This window comes from Bufo bufo, chromosome 3 (assembly GCF_905171765.1).
Source record: "Bufo bufo chromosome 3, aBufBuf1.1, whole genome shotgun sequence".
Lineage (NCBI taxonomy): Eukaryota > Metazoa > Chordata > Amphibia > Anura > Bufonidae > Bufo > Bufo bufo.
The window spans coordinates 284,414,561-284,440,631 of record NC_053391.1 but is presented as its reverse complement, the minus strand read 5'-3'; the positions used below and the strand labels follow the sequence as shown (position 1 = coordinate 284,440,631).

General features: G+C 44.1%; 1 protein-coding gene and 1 pseudogene across 1 annotated transcript in view; both read right to left on the bottom strand.

Annotated features, from left to right (window-relative positions):
* Positions 1–5,064: 5,064 nt before the first annotated feature.
* TNNI1 (troponin I1, slow skeletal type) overlaps positions 5,065–26,071 on the bottom strand; it is a 320,788-nt gene continuing 299,781 nt past the window's right edge. Inside the window, exon 9 of the mRNA XM_040424164.1 lies at positions 5,065–5,274. The gene's annotated coding sequence lies outside the window, so the exon portion shown is untranslated. The remainder of the gene's footprint in view (positions 5,275–26,071) is intronic.
* LOC120993748 lies at positions 19,511–20,914 on the bottom strand (annotated as a pseudogene).

Genomic DNA, 26,071 nt, shown 5'->3' with positions numbered 1-26,071 from the left:
TTCTATTAGTATTAGGCTCTGCCCCCTCCACCACGGCTCATGTCTGCATAATTCTCTCCCAGCCTCCTCTATTATTCCTATTAGTATTATGCTCTGCCCCCTCCACAACGGCTCATGTCTGCATAATTCTCTCCCAGCCTCCTCTATTATTCCTATTTGTATTAGGCTCTGCCCCCTCCACCACGGCTCATGTCTGCATAATTCTCTCCCAGCCTCCTCTATTATTCCTATTAGTATTATGCTCTCCCCCTCCACCACTGCTCATGTCTGCATAATTCTCTCCCAGCCTCCTCTATTATTCCTATTAGTATTATGCTCTGCCCCCTCCACAACGGCTCATGTCTGCATAATTCTCTCCCAGCCTCCTCTATTATTCCTATTTGTATTAGGCTCTGCCCCCTCCTCCACGGCTCATGTCTGCATAATTCTCTCCCAGCCTCCTCTATTATTCGTATTAGGTTCTCCTTCTCCACCACGGATTATGTCTGCTTAACTCTCTCCCCGCCTCCTCTATTATTCCTATTAGTATTAGGCTCTGCCCCCTCCTCCACGGCTCATGTCTGCATAATTCTCTCCCAGCTTCCTCTATTATTACTATTAGTATTATGCTCTGCCCCTCCACCACTGCTCATGTCGGCATAAATCTCTCCCAGCCTCCTCTATTATTCCTATTAGTAATATGCTCTGCCCCTCCACCACGGCTCATATCTGCATAATTCTCTCCCAGCCTCCTCTATTATTCCTATTAGTATTATGCTCTCCCCTTCCACCACGGCTCATGTCTGCATAATTCTCTCCCAGGCTCCTCTATTATTCCTATTAGTATTATGCTCTCCCCCTCCACCACTGCTCATGTCTGCATAATTCTCTCCCAGCCTCCTCTATTATTCCTATTAGTATTAGGCTCTGCCCCTCCACCACTGCTCATGTCTGCATAATTCTCTCCCAGCCTCCTCTATTATTCCTAATAGTATTATGCTCTCCCTCTCCACCAAGGCTCATGTCTGCATAATTCTCTCCCAGCCTCCTCTATTATTACTATTAGAATTATGCTCTGCCCCCTTCAACACGGCTCATATCTACATAATTCTCTCCCAGCCTCCTCTATTATTCCTATTAGTATTATGCTCTGACCCTCCACCACGGCTCATGTCTGCATAATTCTCTCCCAGCCTCCTCTATTATTCCTATTAGTATTATGCTCTGCCCCCTCCACCACGGCTCATGTCTGCATAATTCTCTCCCAGCCTCCTCTATTATTCCTATTAGAATTATGCTCTGCCCCACCACCACTGCTCATGTCTGCATAATTCTCTCCCAGCCTCCTCAATTATTCCTATTAGTATTATGCTCTCCCCTTCCACCACTGCTCATGTCTGCATAATTCTCTCCCAGCCTCCTCTATTATTCCTATTAGTATTATGCTCTGCCCCTCCACCACTGCTCATGTCTGCATAATTCTCTCCCAGCCTCCTCTATTACTCCTATTAGTATTATGCTCTGCCCCTCCACCACGGCTCATGTCTGCATAATTCTCTCCCGCCTCCTCTATTATTCCTATTAGTATTATGCTCTGACCCTCCACCACGGCTCATGTCTGCATAATTCTCTCGCAGCCTCCTCTATTATTCCTATTAGTATTAGGCTCTGACCCTCCACCACGGCTCATGTCTGCATAATTCTCTCCCAGCCTCCTCTATTATTCCTATTAGTATTAGGCTCTGCCCCTGCACCACTGCTCATGTCTGCATAATTCTCTCCCAGGCTCCTCTATTATTCCTATTCGTATTATGCTCTGCCCATCCACGACTGCTCATGTCTGCAAAATTCTCTCCCAGCCTCTTCTATTATTCCTATTAGTATTATGCTCTGCCCCTGCACCACTGCTTATGTCTGCATAATTCCCTCCCAGCCTCCTCTATTATTCCTATTAGTATTATGCTCTGCCCCTGCACCACTGCTTATGTCTGCATAATTCTCTCCCAGCCTCCTCTATTATTCCTATTAGTATTATGCTCTGCCCCTGCACCACTGCTTATGTCTGCATAATTCCCTCCCAGCCTCCTCTATTATTCCTATTAGTATTAGGCTCTGCCCCTCCACCACTGCTCATATCTGCATAATTCTCTCCCAGCCTCCTCTATTATTCCTATTAGTATTATGCTCTGCCCCCTCCACCACGGCTCATGTCTGCATAATTCTCTCCCAGGCTCCTCTATTATTCCTATTAGTATTATGCTCTGCCCCCTCCACCACGGCTCATGTCTGCATAATTCTCTCCCAGCCTCCTCTATTATTCCTATTAGTATTAGCATCTGCCCACTCTCTATATATATTCACATAAATAAATAAATAAATAAAAATCTGTCATATATTATATATACATTCACATATTTGTCTATTTATAGAGATAGAGATTTATTTATATATAATATAAAAATAAATCTCTATCTCTAAAAAAAATGTATATATATTTATATATAAATATTTCCCCATTTATAAATATGGATATATATATATAGAGAGAGAGATTTATTTTAATTTTATTATCTATATCAGCATGAAGGTACAATGTTGCTTAAAACGTCAAGAGTATATACTGAGGAAAAAGGGTATATAATTTGCAAACAGTATTTTACTTAGGCCTCATGCACACGACCGTTGTTTGTGTCGCATCCGAGCCACCGTTTTGGCGGCTCGGATGCGGACCCATTCACTTCAATAGGGCCGCAAAAGATGCGGCCAGCACTCCGTGTGCTGTCTGCATCTGTGGCTCCGTTCCGCGGCTCCGTTAAAAAAATATAACATGTCCTATTCTTGTCAACACTTTGCGGACAAGAATAGGCATTTATATTGCCGGCGCCCGTTCCGTTCCGCAAATTGCGGAAGGAAACACAGGTGGCTTCCGTTTTTTGCGGATCCGTGGTTTGCGGACCGCAAAAAAGGGCACCGCCGTGTGCATGAGGCCTTAGAAAGATGTCAGGTCTTGTAATTTATGGGGGAAAAAATATTAGAGGAATTTAGGGGACAATATTGATTACTTACATAAACCTTGCCTGCTGCATGGTTGTGATCATGTGAATACCAATTGTTGTCTCCTTGTCTCCTTATACAACAGGTGGGTGTTGGGTAAGGCAGCTGTCTCCAGATAAGGTTGTTTGGAGACAGCTGCCATTGGCCTGTACTAAGTGCATAGAATCAGGTTTCTTTATCACAGTTAGGCCTCCTGCACACGGGCGTTTTTTTTTCCCCGTTTACTGGCCGTTTTTTGCGTTCCGTATACGGAACCATTCATTTCAATGGTTCCGCAAAAAAAACGGAATGTACTCTGTATGCATTCCATTTCCGTTTTTCCGTTCCGTTTTAACATAGAACATGTCGTATTATTGCCCGCAAATCACGTTCTGTGACTCCATTCAAGTCAATGGGTCCGCAAAAAAACGGAACACATACGGAAATGCATCTGTATGTCTTCCGTTTCCGTTCCGTTTTTTGCTGAACCATCTATTGAAAATGTTATGCCCAGCCCAATTTTATCTAAGTAATTACTGTATACTGTATATGCCATACGGAAAAACGGAACAGAAACGGAAACACAACGGAAACAAAAAACGGAACAACGGATCTGTGAAAAACGGACCGCAAAACACTGAAAAAGCCATACGGTCGTGTGCAATAGGCCTTAGGCTGAGTGCACACGGGCGTTGCGGGAAAAGGTGCCGGAACATGCGCGATTTTTCCACGCGAGTGCAAAACATTGTAATGGGTTTTGCACGCGCAGAGAAAAATTTGCATGTTTGGTACCCAAACCCGAACTTCTTCACAGAAGTTCGGGCTTGGGATCGGTGTTCTGTAGATTGTATTATTTTCCCTTATAACATGGTTATAAGGGAAAATAATAGCATTCTGAATACAGAATGCATAGTACAATAGCGCTGGAGGGGTTAAAAAATAAATAAATAATTTGACTCACCTTAATCCACTTGATCGCGCAGCCGGCATCTCCTTCTGTCTTCATCTTAGCTGTGTGCAGGAACAGGACCTGTGGTGACGTCACTCCGGTCATCACATGATACATCACTATGGTAAAAGATCATGTGATGACCGGAGTGACGTCACCACAGGTCCTTTTCCTGCACACAGCTAAGATGAAGACAGAATAGAAGCCGGGCTGCGCGAGCAAGTGGATTAAGGTGAGTTAAATATTAACCCCTCCAGCGCTATTGTACTATGCATTCTGTATTCAGAATGCTATTATTTTCCCTTATAATAAGTGAAAATAATAATGATCGGGTCTCCATCTCGATCGTCTCCTAGCAACCGTGCGTGAAAATCGCACCGCATCCGCACTTGCTTGCGGATGCTTGCGATTTTCACGCAGCTACATTCACTTCTATAGGGCCTGCGTTGCGCGGAAAACGCACAATATAGAGCATGCTGCAATTTTCATGCAACGCATAAGTGATGCGTGAAAATCACTGCTCATGTGCACAGCCCCATAGAAATGAATGGGTCCAGATTCAGTGCGGGTGCAATGCGTTCACCTCCCGCATTGCACCCGTGCGGAATACTCGCCCGTGTGAACTCAGCCTTACAGGGATGTAGCGAACGCCCTGTAACTCGGATAATCACCCATGCGAGGTGGCTGGGGTCGGGAGTGACTGCGCATGCGCCATTGTCTGTGCGCGCTTGCTCTCGTGAAACCCGGCCACCTCGGCAGCCGGAAAGGAGGAGAGAGTCATAGTAGCGGTGGCCGTAACCCCTAGAAACAAGCATGTAAAAATGGGGTATTTACATCCTGTTTATATAACATAACTATATGGAAGAAATGATTATTGGAGGGGAAGGAATAGATTGAAAGGGGATTCTTTACACTTTACTAATTGGCTCTGAGGCCATTTACTTATTATGCTTGGCCTGGCTAAATGGCATTTTTTGATACATGTTTTAATTACACTTATTAAAAGTTACGTTGTATAACTTGTAGCTCCTTTGGTGTATAAAGAACTAATGTACTGTACACAGAGTTGAGTAAACTTGGAAGTACATTTATCATACATATTGCTGAGTTACAACCTTTATTATAGATCAACATGATATATATAGATTACATTTAAAAAGTGTGAAATAGCGTTCAGGTGGTGAACTGACAGTAAAGTACAGTAATTCCTATCAGTTATAGGACAGTGCGAGGCTTTGCTTTTCAAGGACAAATTGCAAGTAGACAAAAAGCAGCAGTGGAAAGAAGTGAGGCAAGTGAAGATCCATGGGGCACTGTAAAGAAAAAGAAAAAAAAATCTTTAATCATTAGCTTTATTTTAACAACTCGGATCATAAATTATCGTATCATATTTATAAAATCTATAAAGGTTGTCGACTTGTATCTAACTATGACTTAGGCCTCATGCACACGACCGTATTTTTTTGCGGTCCGCAAAACGGGGTTCCGTTTTTCCGTGATCCGTGACAGTTTTTTCGTCCGTGGGTCTTCCTTGATTTTTGGAGGATCCACGGACATGAAAGAAAAGTCGTTTTGGTGTCCGCCTGGCCGTTCGGAGCCAAACGGATCCGTCCTGAATTACAATGCAAGTCAATGGGAACGGATCCGTTTGACGTTGACACAATATGGTGCAATTTCAAACGGATCCGTCCCCCATTGACTTTCAATGTAAAGTCAGGAGTTAATATACCATCGGATCGGAGTTTTCTCCAATCCGATGGTATATTTTAACTTGAAGCGTCCCCATCACCATGGGAACGCCTCTATGTTAGAATATACCGTCGGATTTGAGTTACATCGTGAAACTCAAATCCGACAGTATATTCTAACACAGAGGCGTTCCCATAGTGATGGGGACGCTTCAGGTTAGAATATACTAAAGGAACGGTGTACATGACTGCCCCCTGCTGCCTGGTAGGTGCTGCCAGGCAGCAGGGGGCAGCCCCCCCCTGTAGTTAACACATTGGTGGCCAGTGTGGCCGGCCCCCCCCTCCCTCCCCTGTAGTTAACTCATTGGTGGCCAGTGCGGCCGCCCCCCCCCTCCCCTGTAGTTAACTCATTGGTGGCCAGTGGGCCTCCCCCCCTGTAGTTAACTCATTGGTGGCCAGTGCGGCCGGCCCCCCTCCCTCCCCTGTATTTAACTCGTTGGTCGCCAGTGGGCCCCCCCCCTCCCCTGTAGTTAACTCATTGGTAGCCAGTGCGGCCGGATCCCCTCCCTCCCCTGTAGTTAACTCGTTGGTGGCCAGTGGGCCCCCCCTCCCTCCCCTGTAGTTAACTCGTTGGTGGCCAGTGGGCCCCCCCTCCCTCCCCTGTAGTTAACTCGTTGGTGGCCAGTGGGCCCTCTCCCCTCCCTCCCCCTCCTAATTAAAATCTCCCCCCTATCATTGGTGGCAGCGGAGTGTACCGATCGGAGTCCCAGTTTAATCGCTGGGGCTCCGATCGGTAACCATGGCAACCAGGACGCTACTGCAGTCCCGGTTGCCATGGTTACTTAGCAATTTGTAGAACCATTATACTTACCTGCGAGCTGCGATGTCTGCATCCGGTCGGGAGCTCCTCCTACTGGTAAGTGACATGACCTGTCACTTACCAGTAGGAGGAGCTCCCGGCCGGACGCAGAGATTGCAGCTCGCAGGTAAGTATAATGGTTCTTCAAATTGCTAAGTAACCATGGCAACCGGGACAGCAGTAGCGTCCTGGTTGCCATGGTTACCGATCGGAGCTCCAGCGATTAAACTGGGACTCCGATCGGTACACTCTGCTGCCACCAATGATAGTGGGGAGATTTTAATTAGGAGGGGGAGGGAGGGGAGAGGGCCCACAGGCCACCAACGAGTTAACTACAGGGGAGGGAGGGGGGGGCCCACTGGCCACCAACGAGTTAACTACAGGGGAGGGAGGGGGGGCCGGCCGCACTGGCCACCAATGTGTTAACTACAGGGGGGGGCCCACTGGCCACCAATGTGTTAACTACAGGGGGGGGGGCTGCCCCCTGCTGCCTGGCAGCACCTGCCAGGCAGCAGGGGGCAGTCATGTACACAGTTCTTTTAGTGTATTCTAACCTGAAGCGTCCCCATCACCATGGGGACGCCTCTGTGTTAGAATATACTGTCGGTTCTGAGTTTTCACGAAGTGAAAACTCAGCTATGAAAAAGCTTTTATGTAGACGGATCTTCGGATCCGTCTGTATAAAAAGTAACCTACGGCCACGGATCACGGACACGGATGCCAATCTTGTGTGCATCCGTGTTCTTTCACGGACCCATTGACTTGAATCGGTCCGTGAACCGTTGGCCGTGAAAAAAATAGGACAGGTCATATTTTTTTCACGGCCAGGAAACACGGATCACGGATGCGGCTGCAAAACGGTGCATTTTCCGTTTTTTCCACGGACCCATTGAAAGTCTATGGGTCCGCGAAAAAAAACTGAAAACGGCACAACGGCCACGGGTGCACACAACGGTCGTGTGCATGAGGCCTTAAGAGTACATCACAAATATACATTTAGAGCATTTCTGAAGGAAAATATGCAAACATGTGAACAAAGCCATATGTTATTTAATTTACCAGCCCAGTGGCAGTTTACAGACATGACCAATAACAAATTCCAAATAGAAAGAACTCTACATGCTGTAACAATACAGAATACACAGGTAGCATGCAATCAGTTTTGAGTGAATCAAAGCATATCCGAAGTTTAGGAGAAATTCGATTTACAACTAATCAGAATTTTCTTGTGCTTCATGGTAACAAATTGTTTTTTTTCCCTAAAATGGCGGCTACACGTGTTACAAAGTGAAAGTAAGAACCTTGAGAATGCAAAATCACCTATAATGTCATGCAGCGAGCCAATCTGCAGATAGCCATCCCTCGTGATGTAACAGCCCTATAAAAGCCTCATCCAACCAGGTCACCATTTCACTGTGAGCTGAGCATAGGGACAGATGTGGCAAGCTCTAGTGACAGTGTTTCACAAAGCTTTCAATTTTAGAATATTGGAGAGAGACTGCAGGGACAGTGCAGGCTCAGTGTATTCACCCTGTGCATCTTGTTCAGCTGCTGCACCATTCATTCTGAAATAGGGTTGATCAAACCCGAACTTTAGGGATTTTGGACCCCGGACCCGAACCCAAACATTTTGGTGTTCGGTGATTTCTTAGCGCTTTTTGAAAGGCTGCAGAGCAGCCAATCAACAAGCGTTTAACTGTGTGCCCTTAGAAGCCAGGGATCTCAAGTCTCCCGGAGGTTCAGGGAGTCTCCTGCTATTAGATAGCGGCTCCCTGACACCCGCATGTGAGACAATATATCCGAAAGGTTTACTGATAGCAGAGCAGAGAGATAAGAGAAGTGACAGATGACACAGAGTTTAGATTACAGGTTGAATTAACCCTTTAGGGTCAAATTGGCTTCTCAAGGAGATATATATGTTAAAGGCATCCCTCCTTCTGTCTCATTCAGTAGCTATAGAACTATTGAGAGAGATGTATTTTTTTTAAATACATTTACACATTTAACCCTCCATTTTAATTATATTATTTACCCCAGTGTTAAATTCACCCCCCCCCCCCCCCCCCTGGATGCTTGTTTTTTTCCTACAGTGGGGTAGATAATTACACACAGGGTTTTAAAGAATAAACTTCCTGACTCAGACCAAGAGCCGACTCAGCGAGTCAGCAAGTGAATCGAAGCATCCGCATTGCGCAACCTAAGCTTCGGTTCACTTGCTTCTTGTCAGCTCAGCGAATGAACCGAAGATTCGATTCATGAACCGATTCATGTGAAAGATCCGAACTTCCCATCTCTAGTTTACTCGCAGTGAACCTTTCCAGCAACCTGTAGCAGTGTCCCCTTCTCGGCGCGTGCGCACAGTGCAAGAAGAAGCCGATGCCAGCAGTCCGCAACGGCGCATCAGGCTGAGCCTGTGCGCACACGCGGGATCTCAAAGCGAGAGGGAGCGGCGGCACTGAGGAGTAGAAGGCGGCGCTGGGCACGAACGGCGATGCGTGTGGCCGGGCACCATGCATCCACAGACCTCCCCTGCTTGGGCACCTTAATTCAATGATTGACAGGTTAGTAAAACCTGATTTTCCGCAGAATAAAGCCACAAATAGCTTTTATAAGGCCACCTTAGAAATCAGAATGCTACCCTAGACATGAGCATATGTTTAGCTCACAGGACTTATAGGTGGTGACACAATCCCATTAATCATATACATAAATATGATAATTTGGGGCAGGGTAATGAGCCCAGTCCTCCACACCATAGAGCAAAGTGTGCAGATACTGCATATGTTTGGAAAATGTCATAAAAAGTTTGTGAAAGAAAAAAAAAGAAAACCTCCCTGAAATGAGAAGTGCACCTCCCTGAAATTAGTTTTTGCAGGTTAGGATGTCTGAGAAGCCATCACAGGCATGGCTACTAATAGCATGGCTGTGATTGGCCAGTGCAGCATGTGACCCAGCCTCTATATAAGCTGGAGTCACGTAGCACTGCACGTCACTCTGCTGTTACTAGTGTAGGGAGAGGATGCTGCTGGTGATTTCAGGGAGAGAATAGGAGAGAATCTTTACTCCAATTGAACATAGCGATCTACATAGATTTAGTTTTGTGGGTGCAGTGCACAATCTTTTTAACCTGGCCTGAGGCCAGTGACAAAGAAAAATAACTTTTATCCGTCTGTTAGGTGGGCGGCGGCGGCCATTTTATGCAAGCACTTCATATGTGCTTTTGTGACATTTAAATCAAAGCTTCAACTACTGCAATCATTTTCTGGCTTTGAAAAAACATCCATTTTTGGCAATAACCTTTATCTGCCGCATTAGTCAGTGTGCAATTTAAGCTAGAAATACAGCTATAATTTTCTGGGTTTTAAAAAACACCCTTTTTGGGCAAAATACACAATTTTACAGCCCTTGCTGCATCTGCACATGTGAAATTCAAGCGTTCTATACTGCTGTCATATTCTGTTAGTAAAAAAAAACACCCTTTTTGGGCAAAATACTTAATATTGCAGCCTTTGCTGCACATGTCATTGTGAGATACACCCTTTACATACTGTTCTATTCTGCTATTAAAAAAACACCCATTTAGGGCAAGATCCTAAATTTGAGAAATATGAGGAGAGCGTCAAATAAGGGACGTGGCCCAGGTCGTGGTGCTGCTGGGGGAGCTCCTGTTGCAGGGAGAGGATGTGGTCGATCTGTGCCAGCTACACGCACAAGTGAAACACCTTCCTCAGGTGCGAGTAGGCGACAGAACCTGCAGCGGTATTTGGTCGGGCCTAATGCGGCTCTACAAATGGTGAGGCCAGAACAAGTACAGGCGATAGTGCCTCCAGTTCTTTCACATTGTCTCCCACCCAGTCTCCTGCTAGAAGATCAGAGTTGGCACCTGCAGCCGATGTCCAATCAGTCTTTCACCTCACCCCCTTGCAAATCAGCCAAGCCGTCCGAGCCCCAAGTCATGCAGCAGTCTCTTATGCTTTTTGATGACTCTGTTAGCAGGGTTTCCCAGGGCCATCCACCTAGCCCTGCCCCAGAAGTGGAAGAGATTGAGTGCACCAATGCCCAACCACTTATGTTTCAAGATGAGTACATGGAAGGACCATCGCAGCACGTCTCGAATGATGACGAAACACAGGTGCCAACTGCTGGGGCTTTCGAAAGTGTGCAGACCGACAAGGAGGGCAGGGGTGAAGACTGGGTGGAGGATGATGTGGAGGACGATGAGGTCCTCGACCCCACATGGAATCAAGGTCATGTGAGTGACCTGTGTAGTTCGGAGGAAGAGGTGGTGGTCACACAGAGCCACCAGCACAGCAGAAGAGGGAGCAGGGTGCAAAAGCAGAGCGGCCGTCCCCTAGACAGTACGCCTGCTACTGTCCACCGCAGCAAGGGACCGAGCACACCAAAGCCAGCTCCAAGAAGTTTCCTGGCATGGCAGTTCTTCAGACAATGTGCTCACTACAAGACACGAGTGGTTTGCACACTGTGCAATCAGAGCCTGAAGCGAGTCATAAACGTTCACAACCTGCATGACCAGGCATCTAAGTGCAAAGCACGAGCTGTAGTGGAGTAGACACCTCAAAAACCAAGAAAGGTCTCTGGCTCCTCCTGCTTCCTTTTCATCCACCTCTGGAGTGACAGTGCCACGTGCCACCCCGCAAACAGAGGATCTGCCAGCAACACCACCAAGCATATCCACAATGTCCCACGGAAGCGTTCAGCCCTCCATCTCCCAAAAACTGGAGCGGAAGAGGAAGTACCCCCCTACCCACCCGTGATCCCTGGCCCTGAATGCCAGCATTTCAAAATTACTGGCCTTTGAAATGCTGTCATTCCGTCTGGTGGAGGGACACAGGGAAAAGGCGCAGGTCACCTCCTACAGCCGCCCTAACCCTTACCCTAATCTCCTGACCGTATGAGCACCCCCTAAAGGTGGGAGGACTCATACACTGGAACCTGGATTCTACTGATCCTAACAGTCCCTTGCATAGGGGTCAGGAATAGGAGACAACCGGTTCCTCAAGGACACAGACGAACCAGAGTCTCCAGTGGCCTAGTAACAGATGGAAGAACGCTGAATAAGATTTGTTTTACCACCAAAATATGTCACAAAAGATTTTACTGCATATACAGTAACTGCAGAGCTGAACGCTGAATAAAATTATTTTTTCCACCAAAATAAGTCACAAAAGATTTTACCGCATACACTGCGTGCAGAATTATTAGGCAAATGAGTATTTTGACCACATCATCCTCTTTATGCATGTTGTCTTACTCGAAGCTGTATAGGCTCGAAAGCCTACTACCAATTAAGCATATTAGGTGATGTGCATCTCTGTAATGAGAAGGGGTGTGGTCTAATGACATCAACACCCTATATTAGGTGTGCATAATTATTAGGCAACTTCCTTTACTTTGGCAAAAATGGGTCAAAAGAAGGACTTGACAGGCTCAGAAAAGTCAAAAATACTGAGATATCTTGCAGAGGGATGCAGCACTCTTAAAATTGCAAAGCTTCTGAAGCGTGATCATCGAACAATCAAGCGTTTCATTCAAAATAGTCAACAGGGTCGCAAGAAGCCTGTGGAAAAACCAAGGCGCAAAATAACTGCCCATGAACTGAGAAAAGTCAAGCGTGCAGCTGCCAAGATGCCACTTGCCACCAGTTTGGCCATATTTCAGAGCTGCAACATCACTGGAGTGCCCAGAAGCACAAGGTGTGCAATACTCAGAGACATGGCCAAGGTAAGAAAGGCTGAAAGACGACCACCACTGAACAAGACACACAAGCTGAAACGTCAAGACTGGGCCAAGAAATATCTCAAGACTGATTTTTCTAAGGTTTTATGGACTGATGAAATGAGAGTGAGTCTTGATGGACCTGTGGCTGGGCCCGTGGCTGGATTGGTAAAGGGCAGAGAGCTCCAGTCCGACTCAGACGCCAGCAAGGTGGAGGTGGAGTACAGGTTTGGGCTGGTATCATCAAAAATGAGCTTGTGGGGCCTTTTCGGGTTGAGGATGGAGTCAAGCTCAACTCCCAGTCCTACTGCCAGTTTCTGGAAGACACCTTCTTCAAGCAGTGGTACAGGAAGAAGTCTTCATCCTTCAAGAAAAACATGATTTTCATGCAGGACAATGCTCCATCACACGCGTCCAAGTACTCCACAGCGTGGCTGGCAAGAAAGGGTATAAAAGAAGAAAATCTAATGACATGGCCTCCTTGTTCACCTGATCTGAACCCCATTGAGAACCTGTGGTCCATCATCAAATGTGAGATTTACAAGAAGGGAAAACAGTACACCTCTCTGAACAGTGTCTGGGAGGCTGTGGTTGCTGCTGCACGCAATGTTGATGGTGAACAGATCAAAACACTGACAGAATCCATGGATGGCAGGCTTTTGAGTGTCCTTGCAAAGAAAGGTGGCTATATTGGTCACTGATTTGTTTTTGTTTTGTTTTTGAATGTCAGAAATGTATATTTGTGAATGTTGAGATGTTATATTGGTTTCACTGGTAAAAATAAATAATTGAAATGGGTATATATTTGTTTTTTGTTAAGTTGCCTAATAATTATGCACAGTAATAGTCACCTGCACACACAGATATCCCCCTAAAGTAGCTAAAACTAAAAACAAACTAAAAACTACTTCCAAAAATATTCAGCTTTGATATTAATGAGTTTTTTGGGTTCATTGAGAACATGGTTGTTGTTCAATAATAAAATTAATCCTCAAAAATACAACTTGCCTAATAATTCTGCACTCACTGTATAATGGAGCATGGAGATGATGAGGGTCTTCGGATTCCCCCCAGCACTATACGGACGTCTCAGAAATGAACCGCTGCTCACTAAACGCTTTCAACTGAACTGAGAATATTTTTCTTTTTGTACTGAAATAGGCCAGTAAATGCTTTAAAAAGAAATAAATGCACCAGTGAAGTGCGTATATTATTTTCTTTATGTAGTAAAATAGGCCACTAAACGCTTTTGCCACAAATAAGTGCACCAGTGAAGTGCATATATATTTTTTCTTTCTATAATGAAATAGGCCACTAAACCCTTTTGCCACAAATAAGTGCACCAGTGAAGTGCGGATATTTTTTTTCTTTCTGTACGCTTTTAACACATAACCGCCGACGTGAACTGAGAATATATTTTTCTTTTTGTACTGAAATAGGCCAGTAAACGCTTTCAAGACATATAACTGCAGAAGTGAATTGAGAATATATATTTTTTTTGTACTGAAATAGGCCAGTTAACGCTTTTAGCAGAAATAAATGCACCAGTAAAGTGGGTATATTTTTTTCTTTCTGTACTGAAATAGACCACTAAATGCTTTTGCCACAAATAACTGCACCAGTGAAGCGTGTATATATTTTTTCTTTCTATAATGAAATAGGGCACTAAACCCTTTTGACACAAATATGCTGTAAAAGTCACAAAAGATTTTACCGCATATAACTGCAGCGATGAACGCTGAATAAAATTTGTTTTTCCACCGATATACGCCACAAAATATTTTACCACATATAACTTCAGCGCTGAACACTGATAACAATTTGTTTTACCGCTGAAATACATCACAAAAGATTTTACTGCATATTACTACAGCGCTGAACAAGATTTGTTTTTCCACCGAAATAAGTCACAAAAGATTTTACCGCATATAACGGAGCATGGAATGGAGAGGGTCTTCGGATTCCCCCCAGCACTATACGGACGTCTCAGAAATGAACCGCTGCTCACTAAACGCTTTCAACACAAATAACCGCCGAAGTGAACTGAGAATATATTTTTCTTTTTTTACTGAAATACAAAATAAGACATATAACCGCCACACTTACTGACTGCTACCACCGCTACTTCCGTGAACTCCTGCACCACTACTTCCTGGGCAGGAAGGCTGCTGCAAAGCAGGTGGTCTACCCCAGGCACGTTTGGCTCACGACCTCCCACTGTTGCCACCCTGCTGACTCCCAGCCATGCTTTCAACACCAACGTGAACTGAGAATATTATTCTTTTTGTACTGAAATAGGCCAGTAAATGCTTTAAGCAGAAATAAATGCCCCAGTTAAGTGCGTATATTTTTTTATTTCTATAATGAATTTAGGCCACTAAACGCTTTTGCCACAAATAAGTGCACCAGTGAAGTGTGTATATTTTTTTCTTTCTGTACGCTTTAATACATATAGCCACCAACGTGAACTGAGAATATATTTTTCTTGTTTGAAAAGATACAGTATAAACCACTAAAGGCTTTTCAACATATCACTTGCACTATAAGAACAAATTGCTGGAATGACAGAGCTGTATAATAGCTATTTGAATCCCCAAATTATCTTTCTCTGCACTTGTAAATCGCTTTTCTAGCACTGTCCCTAGTGCCTTCTGACGTATCTCCCTGAACTAAGATGCTGTGAAATGATTCCTCCCTATCCTTTCCCTGCACTTATAAATCATTTAAAAAAAAAAAATTCACTAAGAGGTTTTTCCAATTGCTGTGCTGAGCGCCTTCTCACGTCTGTCCCTGCACTCAGAACGCCTGAAAATATCTGACTCTAAGATGGCCACCGTATTTATAGGGCTGTGACATCACAGGGCTATCTGGCTGCTGATTGGCTGCATGCATGTCATTATGGGTAAGCCCGCCTTCCCAGAGTTCCTTGCCCCATGTCCCCACATGTGTAGCCGCCATTTTAGGAAAAATTGCGATTCGTTACCATGAAGCGCAAGGAAATTCGCATTAGTTTCAAATTAAATTTTTCCTGAAATTCAGATCGAATTCCACTTCGTCTGATTCCATTCGCTCATCTACAATTACAATGTATTGTAATGCATTGCAAAGGGGATCAGACCCTCAAAAGTTGAAGTCCCAGAGTGGGACAGAAATAAAGTTTTAAAAAAAAGCAAAAAAAGTGTTTTTAATAAAAAGAATAAAGTTTCACATAAAAAAAAAAGAAAAAAAACGACCCTTTCCCCTGATTTTATAATAAAAAAAATAAAAAAAAGGGAAAAAAAAAACCACACGTTAGATATCACCGCGTCCATTACGACTAGCTCTATAAATATATCACATGATCCAACACGTCCGATAAACACCATAAAAAAAAACACACCTTACATCACAAAAAGTGCAACACCAAGTGATCAAAAAGGCGTATGTCCCACAAAATGGTACCAATAAAACTCACCTCATCCCGCAAAAAAATGAGCCCCTACATAAGAAAATCGCTCAAAACCATTTTATGTCACCTAACATCAAATAAAGTGCAACACCAAGCGATCAAAAAAGGCGTATGAGACCCTACCTAAGACAATCGGTCAAAAAATAAAAAAGCCATCGGTCTCAGGCTTTGGACACACTAAAACATTTTTTGGGGTTTAAAAAATGCTATTATATAAAACTTAAATAAATAAGAAAAAGTATACCGTACATATTATGTATTGCCACGTCTGTAACAATCTGCTCTATAAAAATGTCACATGACCTAACCCCTCAGGTGAACACTGTAGAAATATTTAAATAAAACTGTGCCAAAACAACCAATTTTTTGGTCACAAAATCATATGTACCCAAAAATGGTACCAATAAAAACATCAACTCTTCCTTCAAAAAAAACGAGCCCCTGCACAAGACATTCGGCAGAAAAATAAAATAAATATGGCGTTCAGAATATGGAGACACCAAAACATATATTTTTTTAAAAATGCTTTATTATGTAAAACTGAAACAAACAAACAAAGAAAGTAGACATTAGATATCATTGCATCCGTAACAACCTGCTCTATAAAAATAGCATATGATCTACCCTGTCAGTTGAACGTAGTAAAAAACAAAAAATAAAAACGGTCTTAAAACAGCCATTTTTTTGTTAGCTTGCCTCGAAAAAAATGTAATATAGAGCAATTAAAAATCATATTAACCCCAAAATATTACCAATAAAACTGGCACCTTATCCCCTAGTTTCCAAAATGTGGTCACTTTTTGGGAGTTTCTACTGTAAAGGTGCATCAGGTAGGCTTCAAATGGGACATGGCATGTAAAAACCAGTCCAGCAAAATCTGCCTTCCAAAAACCATATGGCGCTCCTTTTGTTCTGCACCCTGCCGTGTGCCCGTACATCAGTTTACGACCACATGTGGGGTGTTTTTGTAAACCGCAGAATCAGGCTAATAAATTTTGAGTTTTGTTCTGCTGGTAACCCTTGATTTAAAAGAAAAAAAATGGATTAAAATAGAAAATGTGCAAAAAATGAGAAATTTCATCTCCATTTTCCTTTAATTCTTGTGGAACACCTAAAGGCTGCGTTCACACGGGCGAGATTTCCGCGCGGGTGCAATGCGGTAGGTGAACGTATTGCACCCGCACTGAATCCCGACCCGTTCATTTCAATGGGGCTGTTCAGATGAGCGGTGATTTTCACGCATCACATGTGCGTTGCGTGAAAATCGCAGCATGCTCTATATTCTGCGTTTTTCACGCAATGCAGGCCCCATAGAAGTGAATGGGGTTGCATGAAAATCGCAAGCATCCGCAAGCAAGTGTGGATGCAGTGCAATTTTCACGCACGGTTGCTAGGAGACGATCGGGATGGTTATAAGGGAAAATAATAGCATTCTGAATACAGAATGCATAGTAAACTAGCGCTGGAGGGGTTAAAAAATAAATAAAATAATTTAACTCACCTTAGTCCCCTTAATCGCGTAGCCCGGCATCTCCTTCTGTCTCCTTTGCTGAACAGGACCTGTGGTGAGCATTAATTACAGGTAAAGGACCTTTGGTGACGCCACTCTGGTCATCACATGATCCATCACATGATTTTTTACGATGGTGATGGATCATGTGATGACCGGAGTGACGTCACCACAGGTCCTTTAGCTGTAATTAATGCTCACCACAGGTCCTGTTCAGCAAAGGAGACGGAAGGAGATGCTGGGCTATGCGATCAAGTGGACTAAGGTGAGTTAAATTATTTTTTATTATTTTTTTTTAACCCCTCCAGCGCTAGTTTACTATGCATTCTGTATTCAGAATGCTATTATTTTCCCTTATAACTATGTTATAAGGGGAAATAATACAATCTACAGAACACCGATCCCAAGCGGAAAAATCGTGGGTGTTCCCGCAACGCACCCGCACATTTTCCCGCAACGCCCGTGTGAACCCAGCCAAAGGGTTAACAAAGTTAGTAAAATCAGTTTTGAGTAACTTGAGGGGTGTAGTTTCTACAATGTGGCTATTTATGGGGGGTTTCTACTATGTAAGCCCCACAAAGTGACTTCAGACCTGAACAGGTCCTTAAAAAGTGGTTTTTGGAAATTTTCTTAAACATTAGTTAGCCTTCTAACTAGAGATGAGTGAATCAAAGCTGCCGAAGTATGCACGCACTCATCCAATGGTGCAGAAGCTGAATGTACTACTGTCCAAATTGCTGGTGCTGCAGTCCCTCCCTTTACAAGTGGTGGACTGTGCACCTTTCAGAGAACTGGTAGCTTGTGCCAAGCCGAGGTGAAGAGTCCCAAGCCGTCATTTCTTTGCCAAAAAGGCAGTACTAGCCCTGCACACACATGTAGAACAGAAGGCGGGCCAGTCCTTGAGCCTGTCGGTGCCTGCCAAAGTGCACAGCAGTGACGATGTGTGGAGCTATAACCACGGCCATGGACAATACAGGTCCTTTACGGACCACTGAGTGAATGTGGTTCCTGGACAGCCACACCAGCAACTTGGCCAGGTGATGCTGCTTCCGCCTCCATGTTCTCACCCCATTGGTCCTGCAACAATGTCCGTCTCTGCCTCCTCATCATCCAACGTGTCATCAGCCTCCACTGCAGGGACAATTCACAACGCTCCTCCAGCATACCACATGTGCAGGGCACGGCGGTGTCACGCTGTTCTGCACCTTTTTTGCCTGGACGAACATCACACAGGGGAGGAACTGCTCCGTGTCCTTCATCAAGAAATCGAATCCAGGCTTTCTCCATGGCAACTCAAAATCAGAATCATCGTGACCGACAACGGGAAGAACATGGAGTCGGCGCTGCGTCAAGGAGGGCTGAGCCATGTGCCCTGCGTGGCACACGTGTTCAATCTGGTTGTCAAGCGGTTCCTGAAGTCTTTCACCCATCTGCAAGACATCCTAAAAATGGCCAGGAAACTTTGCATGCACTTCAGCCACAGGCAGAATGGCATCCCCCAACATAGGCTGATATGCAACGTTTCCATCTGCTTCATGTCCTGGAACAGATGCTGGTAAATCTGGCTGGTCAGGGGACTGGAGACGTGGCACCTAGATCTCATGGCTACATGAGCCCTGTGGGGGCTGAACTGTAGGAGGAGGAGGAAATTGGAGCACAAGCAATGTGTAGCGAAATGGGTATTTGTTGTACACAGGTGACAGGAGAGGAGGAGCAGGAGCAGCCAGAGGAGCTACAGGGCAATGAGGAAGAAGAGGCAGAGGACCCAGACACACCGTGGCAGTATTCAGTGGAGATGGAGGCTTGGAGTCCTTTCGAGTTGGAGGCTGGGAGTCCCTCCGAGTCACTTGCACAAATGGCCTGATGCATGCTCACTTGCTTACGTAGTGACAGTCGAATTGTCAGCCTTCGGCAGAGGGATGGTGTAACGGAACGTCTGGCACCCTGACTGGTCACCTTCCGCTGACGGATTCTCCTAGCACTTCCTGAGTGCTCCAAGCACTCCACCGGACACCATAACCACCACAGACCCCACGAACCGCCGCAGCTTGATTGGGGTCTCGTCATTCCTCCACCCACGCTGGACCCAAGACCGGGCTTCAGCTTCCAGTGGGTGAACCTTTCCTAAATCCAGAGAGCAGGAACCAGGAACAAGCTCTTACAAGAGCTTATACTCACAGGAGTATTGTGATATAGCAATCCCCAAGAGTGTAGTTATCCCATCCCCCAAACATGAGCCAAGACTTCATGAAGGGGTAAAGCAGGACTCTAAATCAAAGGTTTCCATGTTGAAAAATTTTTCAAAACCCAGTTCCAATCACAGTTGTAACCATTTCTGTGAACACTGAAACTGCACTTGGACATATACTGTCACAGTCCTTAGTCTACTGTTGTCATTCGAGTGAGGTCCTGCGCTTCACAGTTTGTCATGAGTCCCCTTTTTGCAGGAGTGTTTATATTTATCCACATATGCTTTTACCAGATTTGCCACTTTTGCCAAATCTACTTCTCCACTTTTACTATGACAAACCTTGTCCACAGCTTTCTTAACTTTGTCTTTATATTCATCCTTAGTGATATCTTTATTTTGATAGTATTGTCTTATAGCCACTTTAACTTCTTGCGCTGCTTTCTCTTGAATTTTAATTTTCTTTTCCTTTTTTGAGCTATATGCACTGGCTTCCACTATTACACTTTCCTTTCGAGGTGCAGGATTAACAAAAGTATGGGAATTTCTGCTGTAAGTGGATGTTGCCACACTGCCAGAATGTGGTGCCTGTACGACCCCAACTGTTCCATAGACTGCTGCTGGAGCAGGCAAGAGTGGCGCATTTACATTATTATTTGCGTAAGTAGCACCAGGATTACCCTGCAGTGGTTTTCAGTCTTGCTGTGGAGCAATGTAACTGATGTGCTGGGATGGAGGAGGTGGTGGTGGAGGTAATCCCTGAGGTACACTAGATGGTGCAGACACCTGAACCAGAGGTAGTGCTGGGTGGAGATGAATAGGAAGTGGCGGGGGGGGGAGATTAAATGGATTGTGTTGGATGTCCACCATGGGGGGCAGGAGGAGGAGGATGGACACTCATAGGATAGGGAAACACATTCATTGGTTGAGGAGGTGCAGCAATTGGCTGTGGTACAAAATTCATTTGAGTCTGCACCACATTTACAGGGACTAGCATACTTTCATTTTGTTGGCTTGCTTGATGTTTACTTACTTGATCTTGCTCTTGAGGCTCCTCTTGTTTAAGTCATACACCTCTTTGACTGCCTGTAGAGTTTCTTTTTGAGTAGTAATTTTGCACATCAGCAGGAAGAGTTTCTCACAGCCCAACTTGATGCAGAAGACCACCCAGATCGATCAGTGGGAGGGGTCAAACGAATCCTCATATTTAGGTTTATTTTTACTTTCTGGAAACCTTGAAGACTCCTGCCCTCAAGTATTAGAATTTCCTGAGTAGGGCTGTCTACAATTATTCTCATTTTGGTCTCCATAATTAAAACTACCTGTAAAACCTCCTCGTTAACGTCCACCATGACTTCTAGGGGAGTTCCAGTCCATGTTTACATTTCTGTTCCATGAATCCCCAGACCTATAGTAGCTATCCTCCCAATGGGAACCTCTGCCTCGATTCCCTCCTCTGCCTCTGTCCCCCCTGCCTCGACCCTCTCCCCTTCCCCGGAAATCACCTCTTCCTCTACCTCGGTCTCATCTTCCTCTGGCATCACCCCATCCCCGATCCCCCCTCCCTCTGCCATCTCCCCTCATCTAAGTATCACCTCTTTCTCTGTCTCTAACTTTAGACCTTGTTTGCGATTCTTTTTTGGGTGTATCACAAGGAGGCAATGACTGCTTTGGAGGAGATTGAGGTACCTTGCTTGTAACCAAGGTATCTGATTGATTTTTTTTGTAGGTTCAGTAATGCTCACCGATTGCTCAACTTCTCAATCATTATTTTCACTACATGCTGAATCACACTCCATTGCTACTGGCTCAATGTTATCTTCACAGAAAGCCTTCTGAAGGTCATTTTTTTAATCATTTTTTTTTTCTGTATCATGTATTTTACCATCAGTCAAAACAGGATTTTTTAATTCAACATTTCCTAAGCTATTGACTTGAATTTCTCTAATATGAGATAACTCCTCAGCACGGAAATTTTTTGATAATGCCAAAGATTGTTCTGTAAGCTCTACTCTATTAAGAGAACAACCAGCAGTGTCTTGATCGTCTACCTTAGAAGTCACACTTGTTTTAACATCTTGCTCTCCAATGCGCTCTTCCTGTTCTGCTGACTGCAAGTTCACATCCGAAGGTTTTTCGTGCTCGTTTTGACTGTGCATTGTTTTTAAAGAATCACCAGGCTCAAGTTGTTGGATGTTTGGGGGTTTCTGGATACTTTGTTTTTTTTTTAAATTTCAATAGTTTTTTATTAGTTTTCAAGAAAATTTAACAGATTAGTGGATGCAGCCGCCGAATAACAAAATTTTAATCTTATACACCAACAATTAGGCACTTATACAATACGGGAGCACTTCGCTATTAATTCGTGGGTGAACTCCAGGGCATCCGCCTGGATGCTGCCAACCTGGAATCCATTATTGGTGTCTACGATCACTGAGGTGGGATCGAGCCGACATCACCGAAAGCTCAGCTCCCATGCAGGAAGCATAAAGACCTTGGCATTGGATTGTGTTAGTCAGATTACATATTACATTGGTGCAAAGATAATACATTATTATAATAATGTAGAGAAGTTCCTAAACGACAACAACAAAGTAAACCGATGAGGGTTAAGACCATTTTCATAACTGGGAGCTTCATGTTCAAAAGTCCCATCTAACAAGGACCAGATAAGACAACAATTGTGGGATCGTGTTAGTTTAGTGAGCTAAACATACTGTCCGACCACAGGTGCCATACAGATCTAAAATATTTGGTTGACAAGATGGAAGGAGATAGCGCTCCTTCGTATTGCCAGGTGGTGTTGATCGTGGAGATTACCTCCGCCATTGGCTCTTTCCAATGTCTGGTGACTACTAATTTGGCAGTCACCAAGATTTTACAAGCCAGAATTCTACTGCTCAAAGGCAATGTTTCTAGATTTAGGTATAATAGCGCCACATGTGCCTGGTTAAGAATTCTTATCCCCACAATGGAAGATAGAACCCGAAAGACCTCCTCCCAATAGTTCTTGAGTTTCGGACAAGCCCACAAAATATGTAATAGGGAGCCTCGTCGGCTGCAATCCCTCCAGCATAGGGTAGAAGTCTTATATAACCTGTGAAGTCTGTCAGGTGTCATATACCACCTTAGAAAGGTTTTCATAGCTGCTTTATAGTGTGTGCTGCATTTACAAGCCAAGTGAACCAATTGAAGAGCAGATGTCCACTTTTTAGGTTAAAAAATGCAGTCTAGGTCCGTTTCCCAGTGTTCAAATGGTTGTGTCTTATGAAAGGTAAATTGGGAATCAATTAGGCCATAAGCGTGTCTCATAGTCTTAGATTTGAGCTTAAGAATAGACGAGACTTGTGTACTGCTAAGAGGTATACCTATGACATGTGGTGAGAAAATGTCGTATGCGCAGATATTTAAAAATGTCGGTGTTAGGTATGGAATATTTGTTCGATAGGTATTCAAAGGTGTGCAGAGTGTCTGCATCATAAAACTGAGACACATACGAGATACCACTACCGAGCCAATTGGATATGTTCAGATCGCAAATATGTATATTTAGATATTGTAGTGGTACATTGTCCCAGGAGAATCGGACTTCTCCAAATACCCTGTGTAGGAACTCACTCCAACAGCTCAGCGTGTTCAGGGTTAACAGAGAAAGACGTGCCAATGATGGAGATTTGTCTATGTTCCCAAACGTGAGGGCATTTAGCGTTGTAGGGGAAGCTAGACTATTCTCTATATGTAACCAGTTTGTGGTTTCTTCCCTTCTCCATTTTGCCACTATATCAACTTGCGTTGCAATGTAATATGCTTTAATATGAGGAACTCCCAAGCCTCTGCATAGTTTATGTTTAGTTAACAGGGAGTATGCTACCCTGGGCTTCCGGCCTGCCCATATGAATTTGGATATGTGGTGTTGAAGATCCATAAAAAATCTATTTGGAATTTTTATAGGCACCGTGCAAAATAAATACAATAGTTTTGGTAGTAACAACATCTTAAACGCCGCTACCCTCCCTGTCCAGTAAATTTCATAATTAGATAGTCGGGTCATCTCCTCCCTAAGGTTAGACAACTCGGGAAGGTAGTTATCTTTGTATAATCGACTGAGTAGAGGCGAGATTTGCATTCCAAGGTAACTAATGCTTTCAGATTGCCAATCTAAAGGAAATTGATGTTTGAGACGTTCTATTAAAGAAGGTGAGAGGCCTATAGACAGGGCTTGCGATTTTGTAGTATTGAGTTTGTACAGCGAGATTTGCCCAAACCGATAGATCCACTTCAAGGAATTAGCTAATGAAGTTTCAGGGTCTGATAAATTCAAAATGACGTCATCAGCGTATAAGGAGACAATATGTTCACGGTGGTTTATAGTTATTCCTTTCACCTTCGGGTCTTTCCTTAACAAGGGCGCCATCGGCTCAATACAGAAAACAAAGATCAGGGGTGAAAGCGGGCACCCCTGGTGAGTCCCATTTGTGATATTGAACCTATCCGATAAAGTTCCATTAGTTAGCACCCTAGCCAACGGTGCAGTATATAAGGCTTTAATAGCCTGTAATATTCTATCTTTGAATCCGAGACCGAGAAGGCATACGACCAACCAATGCGGTCGAACGCCTTCTCAGCGTCCAGAGATACCAGCAGCAATGGTATTTTAGAAGACGTAGCATAATGCAAGAGATTCAGGACTCTTCTAGTCTTATCAAAGGCCTGTCTGGACTTAACGAAGCCTACCTGATCTCCATGTATTAGGTCCAATAGCATAGGGGCTATTCTATTGGCTAGAATTTTAGCATAAATTTTCAGATCCATATTAAGTAGGGATATCGGTCTAAAGTTTTGGGGGTTATCAGGATCTTTACCTGGTTTGGGCAATGTAACTATAAGGGCTTCCTGATTTTCCTGCGGGAATGAGCCATGGTTCATTGCTAGCTGATACAATGTTTGAAGGTGAGGTGCCAGCAAATGCTGGAATGCCTTATAGTATTCCCCTGTAAGACCATCCGGGCCTGGCGACTTGCCTGTTGGCAAGGTGCGTATAGCTACATTTACCTCTGTCAATGAAATAGCCTCATTTAAAGCATCTAGTTGCGCTCCCGTAAGGGACGGAAGTTGGACTTTCTCCAAGAAAGTTTGAATGTCAGATGGATAGGGTTGAACGGTTAGCGGGTCTGATTTCAAATTATATAAAGACTTATAATATCGCCTAAACTGTTCTGCAATTTTGGTCGGGTGCGAGATTTTAGTCTTGGTGTGCTGATCTATAAGGTAAGGGATTCGGGACTTTAACTTTTGATGTTTAAGTCTAGTAGCGAGCAATTTCCCAGCTTTGTTATTCTGCGAATAGTAGCGCGCCTTGGTGTAAAATAGGTGCTTATTATAGTCTGCGAGTAAATGATCCCTGAGTTGTAATCGTAAGGCTGCCAATTGCGATTGAAGGGGTTGTGTTTGATGGGCTTTATTTTGGGATTCAAGCTGTTGGATATTGTGGGTCAGAGATTGCAGTTTTTGGGTCTTTTTTTTTTTTGCTATATGATTCAGTTTCATGAAAGATCCTCTAATGACCGCCTTATGCACATTCCAGAGGCAGAACTGGTTATCAACCGAATTCTGGTTTAGCTCAAAGTACATTTTGATATCTCTTTCTATATTTTGTTTATATGTCTGGTTGTGTAAAAGATAGGAATTACATCTCCACACCAAAGGTGGCATGTTCCGGAACGTTTCCTCCAAGGTAATAGTAACCGGGGCATGGTCCGACCATGTTATGGTGCCCATAGATGCCCTGGAGGTACAAAGAAGGGCATTTCTATCTGCAAATATAATGTCAATTCTGGAATAGCTGTTATGGGGTGTCGAATAAAAGGAGTAATCTCTTTCTGAATCGTGTAACAATCGCCAGACATCATAGAGGCCTTCTTGCCATATTACATTTCTCAGTGAGTTAGTGGCTGTGTATCTAGATGGAGTAGTCGTGTCAAGCTGTGAGTGCATAATGCAGTTGAAATCACCTACTAGCAAAAGCGTACCTTGTTTTACCTTAGTTATATGAGACATTACCTTTTTACAAAAACAAATCTGATGTCTGTTAGGAGCATATACTGCAACTATGGTGTAAGTAATACTATTAATGGAACATACTAGTATCACATATCTACCTAGAGGGTCGCTGCAGTGGTCTATTAACTGAAACTGCACAGTGTTTCTTATGGCAATTAGGACCCCTCTAGATTTAGTGGTGTAGTGAGACTGGAATACCTCCGGGAAGCCCCGGTGTTTAATACGATGCGCGTCTTTCAAGAGGACGTGCGTTTCTACTGCACAGAAGACGTCACTTTTATGGGTCACTGCTTCCCCCCACATTTGTTTCCGTTTATACGGACTGTTAAGCCCATTCACATTTAAGGACGTTATGTGTATTACCATATTTACGTATAAAGGTAATATAGTACCAAAGGACTCCCAGAGGATCCACTCCCACGACCACCATTTCCCAACAGTTTTCAAAGCTCACAATAATCATCACCGGCTTCCAGCAAACTAGGAGAACAAGAAAAAACAAAATAAACAAAACAAAGCAAGCACAAAACGCACACAGCGAAAGCATTTTGTCAGTGAGATATCGCATTTGGGATGAGATTTTGCCCTGCTGGAACAGGGCCCGAACACAACTCTTCTGGT